Source organism: Anas platyrhynchos, chromosome 13, assembly GCF_047663525.1.
Source record: "Anas platyrhynchos isolate ZD024472 breed Pekin duck chromosome 13, IASCAAS_PekinDuck_T2T, whole genome shotgun sequence".
Lineage (NCBI taxonomy): Eukaryota > Metazoa > Chordata > Aves > Anseriformes > Anatidae > Anas > Anas platyrhynchos.
In genome coordinates this window covers 17,896,221-17,912,796 of record NC_092599.1, presented here as the reverse complement: position 1 = coordinate 17,912,796, position 16,576 = coordinate 17,896,221, and the positions used below count along the sequence as shown (strand labels likewise).

The window sequence follows — 16,576 nt, the reverse complement described above, 5'->3', positions numbered from 1 at the left end:
ATTCAGATATTGAATATTATTTCTCTGTTGTTTATAACATTGCATTTCTTAATTACCTTCCAACCCCCTCCCCCCCCCCCAACCCTCCCCCCTCCAATTTTATGTGCTTTGAATTAACTGGCAGGAGTAAACAGCTGGAAAAATTGGAAATATTTTTAATTTATTTATTTAGTTTTATTTTTTTTTTTTTTCAGTTTGGCTTCTAGCTTTTCTGCACACAGTTCTTCTTGCATTCACATGCATGCAGATGCCAAAAACAGTGGCTGAAATGTTTAGGTATGCCTGAATAATTAATTGTTCAATACTAGCTTTGCTCATGGCATTTCTCTTCAAATACTGGTAGCCGATATTTACCTACTTCTCCAACGAGCGTTGGGAAACACAGTTATGCTCATGTGGACATATGTTTTGGTAACTGAGCACATGTTCTTTTTTATGCTCACAATTTTGAACAAACTGTCTGTAGACAGCCTTTTGGCCTTGGTATTCGTTTACTAAAGATGCTTTTCACTGCTTTGGCTGTGCAAGGGACCCTTATGGTGACTGTGAACAGCAGGGTTTGCACTCCATCTTAAGTGCATGCTCATCTCCTGCCAAAATAGTGAGTGCAGCGCTCATGGAAAGCACCAGGCTACGACTCCAAATATCTATTTGCGTGCGCTGGCAGACGAGCATCTCTGTCATCACTCTGCTCATTTGCCTCGGCATATCTGGAGAGTCATCTTGTTATGCCAAATTGGTAGCATTCTTACTCACTTCCCTGGTTACCTGTAACACTGCAAGTGGAGGTACCTGCTTATATCCTCCATGATTTGTGATTTGCATACCCATTCATATACTTTTTAATTATTTATGGTTCAAGTACTAGGCAATTCCAAAGAGCTGAAATGAAGGTGTTACTTAACATTAGTTTATCCTGAGCTGAATTCCATTCTAGGAATAACCCAGAAGAGAGACTTTTTTTCACTGTTTTTCTTCTTCTGGTTTCCTATGCATTGCCAGTTATATTAAATGTAGGGATAGAATAGATTTTGGAGAATGCTGTATATCAGACCGTCTAAAGGCTGAACTTTCAGGACCACATGCAGACCAGATACTAGCAATTTATGGTTCATGTGGATGTGTGTATAACATCTAAAACTGAATTTGTCTCCAACGCTTTTAGCTCATTTGCAATATTAAGAAATCAGAAATAGGTTAATTTTTATTATACAGCAAAATGAAAAGTTGGTTACACTCCATTTAATCTCAACACTCTCTGATCCAGGAGCATGCTTTAACATAGCTATCTGCCACTAAGGACACAAATAATGCTATTGGGATTCAGATGTTATCTGAAACGTGTCTCAAACCTCTTCCGAAATGCTATCCAGGTTCATAACTGAAAAAAGGACAAAACAACAAGCAAATCAGGATGAATCTCTAAATCATCACATTTTTTAAGAATTGAAATAAGCCAAATAAATCAATTTGCTGCCAAAAGTATATATGGTTTCAAATACAAAACAACAGAACATCCTCTTATGGAATATCTCCCAGTCCTGAACATTTACTTTCCGTTTGTTTAATAACAGGAAAAGGTTTGTAGCTCTTTTGTTGAGTTTTTCATGTCAGCATCTTAATATACCTATGCTATTCTTAAAACTTTTACCAGGAAAAAAAAAGCACAACCCCCACACAAAAACCAGTGCCATGGCCTATACTAGGAAATGTTCTGTTTGTTTTAAATGCATTTATGAGCACACAAAGGCAAACAATTGCCTATCATAAACTAAGGGAGCAACTTATAATGGCTTAGTATCTCATTTGTACTTCTTTGTAGAGTTCCTTGGCTCATTTGTCCCTGCCCTTCCTGTGTTCTGTTCATTACCTCTGTCTGTACCTTTTGAACTCAAGTGTAGATTAAATCCTTTTCTTCATTTCCGCATTACCTGCTGGGCTCTGCTTCTTTTGGTGTCTTAGCCATAGTGAACATTGGGCTAAAGGTTTGTCATAGAGCTGTTACTGGATGCACAGGATGAGGCTTGCCCCTGGCCTGAAGAAGTGGAATATCAAGCTGAGGGGCTGCTTTTTAGGTACACTTTCAAAGCTCTGTAGGCTTCGTACAGAAGTGCTTTAACCTATTTTGGCCTTGCCTGCTCTGTGGTGGCAGCTGAAGTAACTACAGCAAATTTTGGCGTAATCATGTTAGAAACATAGAAGAGTTCTGCCTCTGTAGGACAGGCCAAGCTGTACCAAATAGGCCAGTTCCCTGCACAGAGCCATTACAAGATGTGGGCCTGTTTGAACAATGAGTAAGGTACAAACAGCCAGCAATTGGATTCCCTTAGGATTATAACTGCAGGCACAGTAGAGTTTGAAATTCAGCTTTTAGATTAAAAAAAAAAAAATCATAAAAGGAAGTACAGAATAGGAAAACCTAGTTTCTACGTGTCAATACACATAAAGGACAGCCGTACTGGCATATTCAGTGAGCTTCATGGAGGCTACCAGGACTTGGGCCTTGAGGACATCTTGTATACTTCAAGGAACTGGAGGAGAATGTGTCATTTTTGCTCTTTTGCTATGCATCTTCACTGACTTAGCTACACAGCAGATCTCTGGCTTAGAAACCAAAGTTTCAGAGGTAAATACTAGGCTCAGAGACTTCACTGATGATATCTGCTCCTGGTTATTGTTACTAAAATATGATTCAGCAAAAAAATAGAAGGATCAATAGCACCGCTTTAAAAACGGCTGGCCTCACTTTCACTGAATAAAAAAGCAATGCTGTTGATCTGGAATAGTTTACCAATAGTTTGTCTAATAAACACCTTCTGTAAGTGAGATGACTGTGGAGGATTATAACTAGAATGGGTAAGTCAATCACAAGCCCTTTAAAACTGCATGCTGATATGGGCATGCTACTTCAACTAAAGTAGACGTCTTTACAGCATGTTACCAGGTCTGTTGAGTGGGATTTGAACAGTGTTTAGTAGGAAAGGGCTCTGTAAGGAAGATATAATTTGGAAATTTCAGGGTAAAATGGAAGGAGCTGGTCCAGAAAGACTTTCTACATTATTCTAAGAATTGAAAACATGAGCATATTAATGCTGATCATGACCATGGTCACTGAAAGGGGTGACTGTGTTAATATGAACGTGTTAATAAGATCATATTAACAGCAAACTAAAGAGGCAGAAACAAGACAGAACTTGTTGGTCAGGCTTTTTTCTGAGCAGTACAACCAGTAAACGGTGCTTCGAGTCTCAGAGGATGTATGGGTGGTTGAAAATGACCTCTGCTAACCTTCTGAAAGAGTGGCATTTTATGCTGCATTTGACTTGTGGATGGACAAACTAATACAGAAGCAACCATAGTATAGAAGACTTTGTTTTCATTGCTTAAAATGCAGGCTTTTTCACCTTGAAACAGGCGAAAAACTAGAGCTATTAGAACTATTCTGACGTTAAAAGAAGACTAAGCACTTTATTTTTAGCATGATGTAACTGAGCTATTATCCAAACCCACATTTGGAGCTGGCCTTGAAGTGCTTGGTCTTCACTCAGCTTTTACCTCAAGATTGCTTCTGCACATTGCTTGGCATGAGGTAAAAGTCATAGCTTTTTTAGTAGCCAAATTAATACCTTAGAATATGTTTCTGCAAGATTATTTTCACACATGATAAAATGTACACCAATCTACAGTTCTTTTGCTCAAACCCTTCTTATATAAATCCAGAACAGAGGCATGCAGCCAAGCAATATGGGTGGCTGCATCTGAATAACAATGAGCTTGTCATTGTAATGCAGCATGAAACCTACTGTGCGATTAATGACCCCATTGGATTTCATATCACAAAGACAGAAACTGATGAACACATGACTACTAGTTACTGGCATTCAGATTCGTAAAAAAGTCAATACAGGCAAGCAAATCATTAACATATATTCAAAGTCCCAGCAAAATTATATGTAGCGTGCATAAAGCTTGCCCCCCATCCCATTTCTCATAGCCTTTCCCTGACAATAGCAGATACAAATTACACATGCAATTTACTGATCTAAAATGTATTGGCTTTCAACGTTTATCACATTTAATATATGTGATTGCTATTCTGTTGTGTCCTGAAACATTAGAGAAAAATGAGGGATGTTCGAATTGCTTAACGCCTTCGACCTTCCACAGATGGAACTCCGTCTATGGATGAATATGTTCCATTCATTGCATTGTACCCACAAAGTCCCGTAGGAGAATCACAATTCTGCAAACTGCCTTTAGGATACTGCTTTATGTATTTGGATCTTGGACTGGGAAAATCGCTTGTAACCAGAGGGTACCCTGGTGAGTACACCTCTGAAAGGGTTCGTGTGTATGCTTTTTAAAGTGGTTAATATCTGGAACAACATACATGTGCTAAATTTGTTCTAGATATAATTGCATGAATTTAATATATAGGATGCCTGGAACAATGGAATAAAAATTCCTGTTCTGCCATACTATTGTCCACCCTGATGGACACAATCATTGTGAGATGATATATAGAAATAGTCATTTGGGGAATGATAATAAAAAAATATTGTGAAGGAACTGTCCCCAGGACACATCTATTTCACATTTGCATTCCGCATATGTTTGTGTTACCTGCCAGTTGCTGTCAGGGTGTAGCTGCAATTTTGAAGTCTAATTCTAGAGCCATATAAAGAGACATTCATTGTGTTAAACAGACCACAGTCATGCAATGACATCTGAACTTTACTACCTACACTACTGATGGCTGCAGACACAATGCTCCTTAGTCTTCCTGGTTTAGCTGGCCAGTTTTCCTTACCATTGGTAAGCCCATTGGTCACCCTACTTCCCTTTTGCTATTGATCAGATAGAAATTTCTGTGCATGCTCCTGAAGAATGTTACAGTTTAAACCATGCATGCTTTTCTTATTCTTTTATCAGATCCTAGAGACCTCTAATACCTTTCATTCTTTTGTTGTGAAAACTTCTTCTTTAGCTTTCTTTTCACCTAGAGGTATAAGTTTTCCACCTAGTATTACTTATTTGTACAATTATTTTAGGTTTATCTAACTTTTATTTATCATTATGTTTTAAAGTTCTTTTGTAACTTCTAAACTGTGGTATAAACACATTTTTCTGTCTCAATAATGTCCCCAGAACCTTAATGTTCTTCATTCACTTAGCCTATAATAGCTAGTTGTGTCTTGCCTTGGCTAAGGTTTAACCTAAGGCAGGAATTGTTTTCAAGTGCAGCCATACAACAGCAAAGTAAAATCTTGTTCCTGCTTCAATCCCTAACACTTTAATGCAAATATCATGGTGCTGTGTATACCTTTTTAAAGCTAAAGTTACTCAGTGGAAAGTCTCACAGGTCCCAAATTAGCAAAACTTTTGTAAAGTTCATATTACTAATCTATGGAATTTATAACAGAAGTGTTGAAATCACTTACGCTTTTGCTGACTCATTTCCCCATGGGATGGCTGATGACCCCAGAAATACCCTCACAGCAGTTCAGGGCACATAGTTGCCATCTGTACCATAAAGAACATACCGAACTCTCAGCTCTAGCTCATCTGAAAATTTTTGCTTAATATACCTTATTACACTGCAAAAACAAGTCTATTACAAATGTAATTTTCTTTTATAATCAGTTCTGACTCAGATGCTAAGTAAGTATGGTATTTACAAAATATCTGTATCACCATGAATTTATCTTGCCAAGAGAAGTTAAATGGTTACATATTAAAAAAGACTTTATAAGCATGATATGCCACAGTAAACATTAGTAAAAGCTGTTCTAGAACTATTTCTGTCTTTTGTTGGGAAACAAATTATTGAGGCTTGAAGGGGAAGACTGCTTAGTAAAAGGAAGGAGAATTAAACATACGGAGATTTTGAAGGAACTCATATTTGCTGATTAAGTGCTTTCTGCAGAAATGCAACTAATGTTTCCTTCTTTTTTAATTCTTAAATCAGGCCCAACTGCCAGTAAACGATTTTCTTTACCGTGGGAGGAGGTTTATTTTTAGGCACAAGAACAGCATAGATTAAGACAGCAGACTGCAAAGCAAGACTTACGTATGCTAAATAAACCACCACTCTTGGTGTCAGCTTATTCATCTTACTGTGCCTTAGCTTAACTTTCTTTTTAGAAACAACTTTTCGATAGCCATCTGCCAAGCCTATAAAGCTGCCTTTCATCTGAGTCCCTTTTCTTGTCTTTTTGAAAGCATCTTTCAGTTTTTGCTTCACGCTTTATAACTTTAGCAGGGTTGAATTTCGCAGTATTTTGAGACTAGGAGTGGAGTTGGGATTTCATCTTCTTGTCTATAAACTTGCCTGTCAATCCAAAAGCAGGACTGCAACTGTTATTATTCCCTTTCGGAAGGCTGATGAGTGGTGAGCACTATAATCACAGTGCACTTTTAAAGCAAAAGTATCAATCTCAATATGTAATAGATAAAATAGTTCAAAACTGATCTCTCTTACCAAATGTTTAACATCACCAGACAATAACCTGATAACCAGCTGGTAAAAAAAAAGGAGATATTTTAGATACCTTCTGAGCTGTTGGTGCAATTTTTCTGAGCAGATTATCACTCAGTTTCCTTATTCTAAGTTGAAACATCCAAGAGGTCTACCTTTTAAAAGAATGGTTCTACTTTCCTCTTGAAAGTATGTGTGCCTACCAATGCTGTTTACAGAACTATAGTTTATACTGAGCTTTTCCCTCCTGATACTATCTTGTTGAGTGAATGTATCAATAGAGAAAATAATTCTGATATAGCCAGCATAAAGTGTTCATTACATTGTTAAAGAACACAATATCCTCTGTCATATAATCCAGCTTTCAGAAGTGTTGAAAGACTAAATTGGTTAATGTTGAGCAGTTGCCTGAGTCCCATACATAATCATTGGTAAATATGCTGTTTGGTTTAAATTAAGGGCAACTCTAAACTTAGTACTCTAAACTTCTTTTTCAGCAGAGTTGTACTTTGCTCATATCAGCTGACCAATTAAAAATGGTACTTTTCTATTCCTCCTCAACCAGGTGAGTTAACATAACTCTGAGTGAACTGCTGACTACAGTTCATCCCCTGAAACTTCAAACAGAATTGTTTACTGAGTTTCAATCAATCACACCTAAACAAAGTCATTGTAAGTGCCAGATTGGTCACTGAGGGCAATGTTTGCTGATATGGGGCATCATGTGGGTTAATTTGAAGACCTAATTTGACCTTTCAAACTCTACACTTTTGGGTGCATGCAAGAATCCTGAAAGAATCTGATCTTGTGTTCCAGAAACCAAGCTAAATTTTTCGGGCTTTTAAATGAAAAATAAAATAAATAAAATAAAATTCTCCAATGTCCCCCATCCTATCTACAGTAGTCAGTGTCACTTCATATAGACACAATTCTACGTGCCGATTGTCACCAAACACATGACAGTCATATGCATTTATCAGTCCTTTCACAATTTCTGCTTGCTGTAGAAATCATACAAAGTAAATACCCATTGATTCTTGCAAAAATCTTAGGATTTGAAAGTGGTTGATACTGTATAAATTAATGGCATGGTTATTTGATGACAGCCTGGTGTCAGTAATGTGTATTAATGGAAAGTCTTGGGACTAGAAACTATTAACAAAACTCACTGCAAGACTGTAGCATGATTGCACCAATTCTTGCAATGGGTGTATGGTTCCCTTGAGTCAACACTGTCTGATTAAAAAATGACTTGTGGTTGGATTTGAATACTTGGAATAAATAAAACAGCAACTGACTGTTATGCAAGGTCTATATACTTTCCCCACGGACTTTCACAAAGATGCCACATTTCTGACACCTTTCCAGCAGGCTTAGAGGCACCATGGTCTAGGCAGACAGGATGATAGACTACAAATATGAATCCTGGGTCCTATTCCTCATTCTGACATGCAGTCGGCAAATAACACTTTGGTTACTCAGTGTCCTTATTTGCAAAACAGAATGGAGCCACTTACATTCCACTTACTTTGATGTTAATAGAGGACTATTATTTAAGACTTATTATTTCTCATAATTCCTTTAAAAAGACCTTTAAATGTAATTCCTTTTAAAAATTATTTTAAAAATGATTACGTATTCATAGGAATGGTAACATCTATCTAAATGCAAATTTACTCCTTCATCCTATTAAGTATCTGTAATGCATATTTAAAATTTCCATAAGCCTCCTTACTCCATAAGGAATATTCTGGTCTCATAGGAAAGTGGTAGGAATTTGAAAATGCTTTCTAAAGCTCATTTATGATCTGTATGCAGGTTGCAGTAAATTGAAAAGACCCAGAAAATATGGATTAAAGTAAAACTGCTGGTGAGGAGAGAATTTAACTATTCATTCATACCTACAACTCTGAACCAGCAGTAGTGGCAGAAGTTCAGATTCTGAACCATAGAAAAAGCCACTCTGTGACAGCTGATAAAATGGGGGCCTTACATTTATTTACATAACATTGATTACAGAGGGATTGAGGACCATCAATTGTTTATACCTGTGACAAATTTTTTTATCAATTACAACAGGGCAAATATTAATACAAAATGAATTTTTTGTTTCTGCCTTCAATTGTTTCTGATTTTACATAGTCAAGTGACATTGAATCAGAACAGAGAGGTGAAATAAACCCATGCTCGGCTAATTAAAATCTTCCCATATATGTCCACACAGATTTTTATGGATGGCCAGTGTAACTATAAATATCCTCTAATAGGCCAACCCCCCCCCCCCCCCCACAAAAAACAAAAACAACAAAAAAACAACCAACCAACCAACCAAAAACAGATAGGAATTGCTAAACAGTGTAAAACCCTATCTCTTTCTCATCTAGTATTCTGTATTACAGTGAGATTTTTCTTCCTGCTTCAAAGGAAGATGTTAAAAAAGAACGTGAAATGTTGCATTTGTGCTAAAGCTACTGTCTTTACTGAAGTGATAACAGTGGTTCTAAAACAAATATGTTTGGCAGGCTGACTAAAAACCTAAACTTCATGGGTTTCATCTCGTCCTCAAGAGAAAATCTCTTTTTCAGGGCACAACCGAAATAGCCAGGTTACATTAGGTTTCAGAGGAATGAAACCCTCTCTTCGATACCAGCTCTGAAGCTGTGGACGCAGCAGTACAATGGCTCCCATTCAGATTATGTCACACAGAGATGGTTTTTGAATCAGTGGTCCTAGACCACCAGTGTCAGCCCTGCTTCCCTGCTTCTCTGCTACTTACACAGATGCAATCTTTTCAGAGATGTGCAAAATAACCACATGCATGACAACTGTTGAAAGGCTAAATATTATTCAGTTTATTTCTACCTATCTTTTTTTTTTTTTTTTTTTTTTTTTTTTAATAAGTGGTTTAGAGTTAGGAAGAATCTGGAGTTCATCATTGTAATTTAGACTTCAGCATAGAATATCGATGTAGATAATCTCACCAGTGTTTTTTCCACATCAGAATTTCAAGGCAAACTCAAATGTTTAGTCTCTTCCACTTGGCCACAAAATTAAATAATCTCAATGTACATAAATAATTTAAATATATGTACTTTACTACCTATGACATAATAACTTCTATTTGTACTACAGGATACCTAAATTTAAGCTGCTAACTGCTGTTTGAAGAGAAGAGATAAGAGGTGTGATCTATTTTACGTTTCTGCGAGGCAGTATGTACTCAGAATTAGCAGATTCTAACTATCAGTGAAGAAAAAAGGTAGTGGATATCATCTTATTTCATAAGAAAAACTCGAGTCTGCTATATCTTATCATTGTATAGCCAAAACAAAAAGGAGATGCCAAAGTACTAGCTTTCTTTAGAGATACTCCACTGCTATCTGTCTGGTGCCATTGAACGAAAGGATCCAATGTCATTTGGATCTGACTGTGCTATACGATATTTTGGTGACATTATCAGAACATTTAACTGTGGAAGCCAAGGGAATTCATAATTGACTACCTATTTGCAACCGCTTTTGGGAGAGGAATTTTCAGTAGCAGTTAATTCATATTGGAAATAAAACAAAGAAATTCTTCTAGGAAGAAGAGAAGCTTAACTTCATCAACCACAACGTAAAATAAAGGCAGACGCATTAGAAAGAATGTTTTAAAATTGGCTAGGAATTATGTTAATATCATTAATTCCAGGAAAACTGTCCATATTTTTTTCAAGAGGAGTGAACTTTCATTTTATGAAACCAGTGTTACAATGTTCACAACCACAGAAAGAAGTGTAAGGGGGTGAAGTGGACTGTTAGCCCATGTAGAATTGTTTTCTACAGCAAAATTGCCAGAATTTTGTTGAATCTATCTTTAGGTCTGTGCTCATCATTAACGTTAAGTATGTCCTCAGCCTAAACCTTTTGATGATCCTAAAGTAAATCCCTCCACTTCAGTTTCTAATGTCTGTTAAAGCTGAGAAAATCATATAGAACTTCGAATTTTAAAGGAACTCCCATCCAAGTCATATCCCAGTCTGCCTTTGCTCATTGTTCTTAAACCTCTTTCAAGGCTAGAAATTGCACAGCAGCAACTGCTTATTTCTTTGATTGTAATTGTTGAACTGTTCATGAAACAAGAACAATAACCTGTTAAATAATTCCTAGAAGGCCAACTCATCATAAAGAGACAAACAATTCAGTGTTTCTCAAGCTTTTTACATTTTGTTCTCCTTCTTTCCTGTAATAATCTGACACGGCCAGCCAGCCCAAGCTATGATGTGTATTGTCTAAGCTCTCAGCCTTTGGTCTCCTTTACCCTCACTGGCTCAGAGACATTGATTCACTCTTCACATGGCTGCCAGAAAAGGAAGAATTTTCAGAGGAAAGAGAGACAAAAGTGAGAAAGTGGCTGCACTTTGTCACAGTACTTCAGGATATACTCTTTACTCCTCCTCTAGGGTCTTCCCTAGTTTTGAGAAACTCAAAGGAGTGAGAAAGAGGCATCACAGAAAGATTAAGGTAACTTCAAGGCAAGTTTAAGGTTGACCCTAAAAAGTAGGTTAAATTTACTTTTAAGTTTCCAAGAAATGGAACTTAACAGGGAAAAAATGTTCTTCCATTATAGTATTTCAGCTTTCCTTCATTGTTTAACCGAAGTTTTGTTAATTGTATTCAATTTTTTCTAGTTGCATTTTGCAAACACTGCCTTGTATCCCTCCCCATATGAATGTTCTCTTTCACTTAAATGAAGTATCAGGAACTAACATCTTAACATAAAATATTTGGTCATCATGCTTAATTCCTATCACTTGAAAGGCAAGCGGAGGCCACCTAGGCAAATATACCACAAGAATGTGTTGCCATTTTGGAACTACACCAAACCTCGGCTATTCACGAACTTCATGTGGTTTTGTCTAGTACTGAGGTAAGGTGGAACTTTTGTTGTCTTTTTCGAACACAGGCCTATTGCAGCACTGCAAGGTCATGTTACATCAACATGAGGTTTCAAAATATAGTAGAACCAACTTGGCCCTAGATTATTTATTTATTTATTTAATTTGATACTAATGTCTAAGAGAGTAGCAGCATCACTGACAAAATACTGAGGATTCAAAATATCTGTCCTTAGCTTTCCAGTGACCCTAGGAAAGCAACCCATAATCCACATATTTTAATTGCCACAGGGGTTTGTGGGCTGTGGAGGAATGGGAATGTGGGTAAGCATATTTCTGGAGCTATAATTAATCATGCTTGTTGCACGTGTGTGATTTATGTGACAGTCTCATCACTGTGGGAACAATGGAGTTGTTTTAAAGAGATGTGGAGGCATCTTGGTGGGAGGAAAAGGAATAGATAGCATTTTCACTGTCTTTAATAAACCATACATATAGGAAAGGTTCTCTTAAAATACAGAAGTACACTGCCAAGAATTATCCTTTAGTTTTCTACAGCCTCAAGATTATTCCAAGGGTGTCCCTAGAGTTTTTTGGCTACTGAGATCCAGATTCGACAGGAACTCAAATTAAAGGCTGCAGCAGAAGTCAGAGGTTGCTAAATGACACAAACTGGGGCCTCCAAATCTTATGGCAATAGATGTAGCAGAAGCACATGATGCCCATTCTCACCTTTGGTCTGTTCCAGGACACCCTGCTGTCAGTATGTTGCCCATCCTCCCAGAAAGGAAGAAATGAATCATTCTGCAACAACTTTTTTTTCACTTTGGCATAGACAGATAAGATATAGCCTGAGTATTATTTAATGCACAATCTCTTCTGAAACTTAATCATCTTTTAAAACAGCATTGTGTATTCTAAAATTTTCCTGTGTGAATTCCTAATGTTCCTCCAGAATGATCCTGCTTCAATACAAACTCCATCATATTTTGGAATAAGTTACGGCACTAAAAAAATCAGCATACCAGAAGCATTCTTTTCTCATAAATGTTTACGCACATGCTGACCAAAAGCATTTTTTTCTGAAGTATATCATCTGACATCTATATCGCTTTTGTTCCCATTGCTTCCTCTTTTTTCATACTGATGCTATAAGATGTTGCCATGCTGAGTCATCCTTGTGGCAACACGACAGCATACTGTTAGTAAACAGGTTTGACTTGCATAAGGGCTTGTAAAAGATTCATTTGAATTTGCAGGTACACTACTTGACATAGATCAATTGCAAAAGATAACCGCCTTCTATGTCTAGTCAGAATACAGCAATTTCTTTGCCTGTATGGTTTAGCAGAATAAGAAAACTTACATTCTCTTTAATTAAATTGCTGGGTAAAATGTGAAGGAAACAAATTTGTTATTTTGTTCCCTCAGTTAGCATCCTGCAATCCCCGCACATTGCTTTATAGTTCAGACTGTATTCAAGTTACTAATCTGGATGCAAAACTGCTCCTAGCACAATTGCACTAAATAGATATCTTTTGCTCAGACGAGAAATTATTCCATTTCTTCTCCTGTGAAAGCTTAAAAATTGCTATAGAAATTATCTGCCCAATATATAATTATCTATAATCATCATCAGCTACACTAGAGTATTATCTACAGCTTCTAGTATACAAAATTTTAGAGTCCAAATTCAGCACTGGTGCAAATGTCTACGGTTCCCATGAGAGCCTGTAAGCTGGTAAATGCAATGTGAAATACACTGGCTGTGTTCATTTACAAAAAGATTTCAGAAATAGTACTCTGCTAAATTACAATAATTCCAGCAGAATTTAATCCTAATGTTGGAAAATATACTAATGCTAGCACTGTTGAACCTTGCATCATGAAGCAGGCATTATTTTTGCTTTATACAAGTGCTATGTTACTTGAAAAATATTTTGTATCGAACACAAACCAAGTAAGCTTTAATATATACCAGCAAAGTTATTGAATAGTGTAAAGACAGTGAAGTATGGACAGAAGTAATACATGTGGCATAGCACTTAACAGAAAACAAGTTGGAATTAGTCCTGCTCATTTAGAAGAGGATGCTCAGTAAGGCCTTTTGTTCATTACCTCAACAGAGGTAAGGAATTAAAGGTTACAAATACTGAATTAACATGTCCTCCTAGAAGTGGCTTTCCAGGTGAGGTTCTTCAGACATTAGTGACTTCATGAACAGATACTTAAAATCCTGCTGCCAGAACTGTACTCTCCTATGTATAAATAAAATTAATTCTCCAGTGATTTCATTGACATTTGACATGTCTCCTATGTATAAACAGAGGAGGAACTAAATGAATAAAACAAAATCCTAGTAGGATTCCAGAAACCCAGCCATTCTTTTCATTTATTACCTTGGAGGAATATGACAGAAGAAACAGATGATACAAGCTGTTGGTTCTACTTATTACCTTTCACAGAGCTACTACCTGCAAAAAAATAAAATAAAAATTCTTTCTATCTAATATCCTGAGCCACTGGGTGATTGTTAGGTTGAGTCAGGCCATTAAGTCTGGTATATTAGGTATCTAGAGTCTCTCTGTCAAAGATGTGACTGCCAGATGAAAAAGGAAAACAAGAGAACTCTATACAGATGCTGTGATTGTGCCTGTGTAGCCATTGCCAGGACTAGTCTGAAAACATACACCATGCCTCCCCTATCAGATGATAGAAAAACTTGCTTTGAATAATGGCTCAGACTAGGGGAAAACAGGCAAATTTTTAACATCAGGAAGGACCCTGTTCTCTGCTACCTTTGAACAGCAATTGCAGGCAGGGTTGCTGGCTTAGCAGCATTAGGAATTACCCAAGAATTTTAACATGATTCATAATTCTGTTAGGAAAAATTGCAAATATTTAATGAAATAAATAATACTGTTCTCAACTTCATGGACAGAATAGTGACTTATAACCATAAATTCAGTGGGACTCACTTTTCAATAACTGGAGAGGCTTCTCCTGTTCAGAGGCAGGCATAAAACAAAGGGAGACTTAATGATCAGCCACCAAGAACTTGTGCCACCTGCCACCAAGATGAGGAGGCAGGAATAGAAGTCCAGCAAACAAAGCAGCTTAGCCAGTTCAGGAGACAGCCAGCTGCTCGCTGAAAAAACTGAGAGTGAAAATGATCATTCAGAAGTCAAGACAGGGGTAGCTACAGAGGATTGGTCTGAAGTTTGAGTCCAAACACTTATTCATTAAGTGTTTTTAAAGCCAGTTTATCCAAATACTGCTGATATTTCAGAAGGATGATAGTTCTTCACACTCTGATTCTGCTTACAGATTTGCCTTAAACCTCTTCTGGACAAGTATTTCCAGCTCTGTCTCACTGATGGCTGGCATGTTGCCTCTCCTGTACACGAGCTCAGGCTCTGCTGTCCTTTCCACTGCTGTCAGGACATTGCCGGCAACCAAGTAAGGCCACTGCTCCATTAATCTTAGCTGACTAACGTGTGAGGAAAGGAGGTGCGAAAATTACCTCTGCACACAGAAAACACCAAGGGAATTCTCTCGAGTTGCTGTGTTTGAAAGCTTTCCCCCCACTCTGACTGGCTTAGAGAAAATATGCAGCGTAGCCTTTCTTTCTGGGAGCATGACTCATAACGACTGCTAACATCTGAGGATGCAGAACAAATATCATGTGACCTGGGACCAATTACAGCTGGGAATTTGGATTAAAAATGAAAGAAGAATGAGGCATTTGTAACAAAGCACTCCATCCTTCAAGGAGAAGAATTTTTTCTAAAAGTGAATAAAAGCAGCACTTTACTTTTATTAAAAGTGCTTCTGTTTCACTATTTTTTTCTTACCACAAGGACACTATATTTAGATGCAAAGCAATTCCCCCTCACGAGTTCTGCTTAAGGAAGCAATCTGTGAAACAATACAATATGCTTTTTCTCAGGCTGGGAGGAAAGAATGTCATGCCTGTGAAAAGCTGCACGCACCTTGCACTCGTGAGCAAAGTAAAAAAGTGCAGTAGGATTGAGATTCTTTACAGTAGATGTGCATGGGGTGATACTCTGCTGCCAAACAGGGTCAGAGCAAGGAGAAAGCTTACACATTTGTAGTCTGGAACAAATGCTTGGGGAGTGTCCAAACAAGATTTATAGTGGGATTATCTACTGCGAGTTAATGGGCAGTCAGCTAACCAGAGATGAAATGCTTGTGTGTGGATACAAGGTCCAAGTAGTATTTTGGTCTGAGGGTTCACTTTGTTTTCTGCGGAACTACTGATGAAGTAGGATGTTGCCACATTGGTGACAGGACTGCGGGCACAGTGGATGAGGGTTCACCTGTTGGAAACAACCATTTCAGAAAATGCCCATTTCTGCATTGCTTGTTTCAGAATTGCCGCAGGACCATGGCTGACCTTGGTTAAATACAGTGGTACAGTGCAGTCAAAAACATAGAAATAGGCCATTCTATTCACTCTGTGCTCTCTGCTTTAGCATGGCATTTGCTTTTCAGTATATCAATCAGTGACTCCTTCTAGATGTCCTGCTTCTCTAGGTCAGTGTCAAGTGGTTTGGTTTGATTCTGCTGTAGTTAGACATTTACCCAATTCTGTATTCCCCAGCTGGAGTAATAATCAGGCATCAGTACAGTCTGTAAGTCACAAAGTTCTCTCGCTGATAATTTCGTCATTTCTTTATCATCTGGCAGTGAACCACTGCTATCTATCTGGCAGAACTGAAGCAGTGGTGCTCTGCTTACAGTTTGTCACTCCACTATTTTGTCTATATGCCCAATCCTACACAAGCAAGCCAAGGAATTTTGCTAACTCAGCTCCAGCACTTATGCTTTGCAAAGCTCTGTAAACACAAGTTCCCAGAGAAGAAATCCAAGAGCATGTTGTGGCAGGGAAAAATATGTTTTAAATACATTTAGTGAGAATTACTTAAACAGTTCATCAATCAAGTGACACACAAAAAGTAAGATCTTGTTTAAAATCCTTCTTTTGCTTTGGGTATAGTAAAAGGTTAGTACATGGCAGGAAATTAAAATCGTATTTTATTTTTCCACCTGCTTCTTTCTATTACACCTTGGCCAATCGTGTGCAGTCTTAGTAAATTCTGTAACAGACCCCAGGGCAATGTGGGAGCAATAATGAAACATCATTATGTTTTCTGGGAGCAACTGCAAAAGCTGATTGTGAGATTGGAGGCTCACTTCAG

The 16,576-nt window shown here is 37.6% G+C and overlaps 1 long non-coding RNA gene across 2 annotated transcripts in view; it reads right to left on the bottom strand.

Annotated features, from left to right (window-relative positions):
• LOC106015206 (uncharacterized) overlaps positions 1 to 16,576 on the bottom strand; it is a 31,953-nt gene that overhangs the window by 10,052 nt on the left and 5,325 nt on the right. Inside the window, exons 3-4 of one of the 2 annotated variants that reach the window (XR_005269280.2) lie at positions 5,442 to 5,523; positions 290 to 1,381 (exon numbers count right to left, since the gene is read on the bottom strand). This is a non-coding gene — a long non-coding RNA (uncharacterized lncRNA). Of the gene's footprint in view, positions 1 to 289; positions 1,382 to 5,441; positions 5,524 to 16,576 lie in introns of those variants that run through there. The other variant, XR_005269281.2, reaches the window with a different exon arrangement.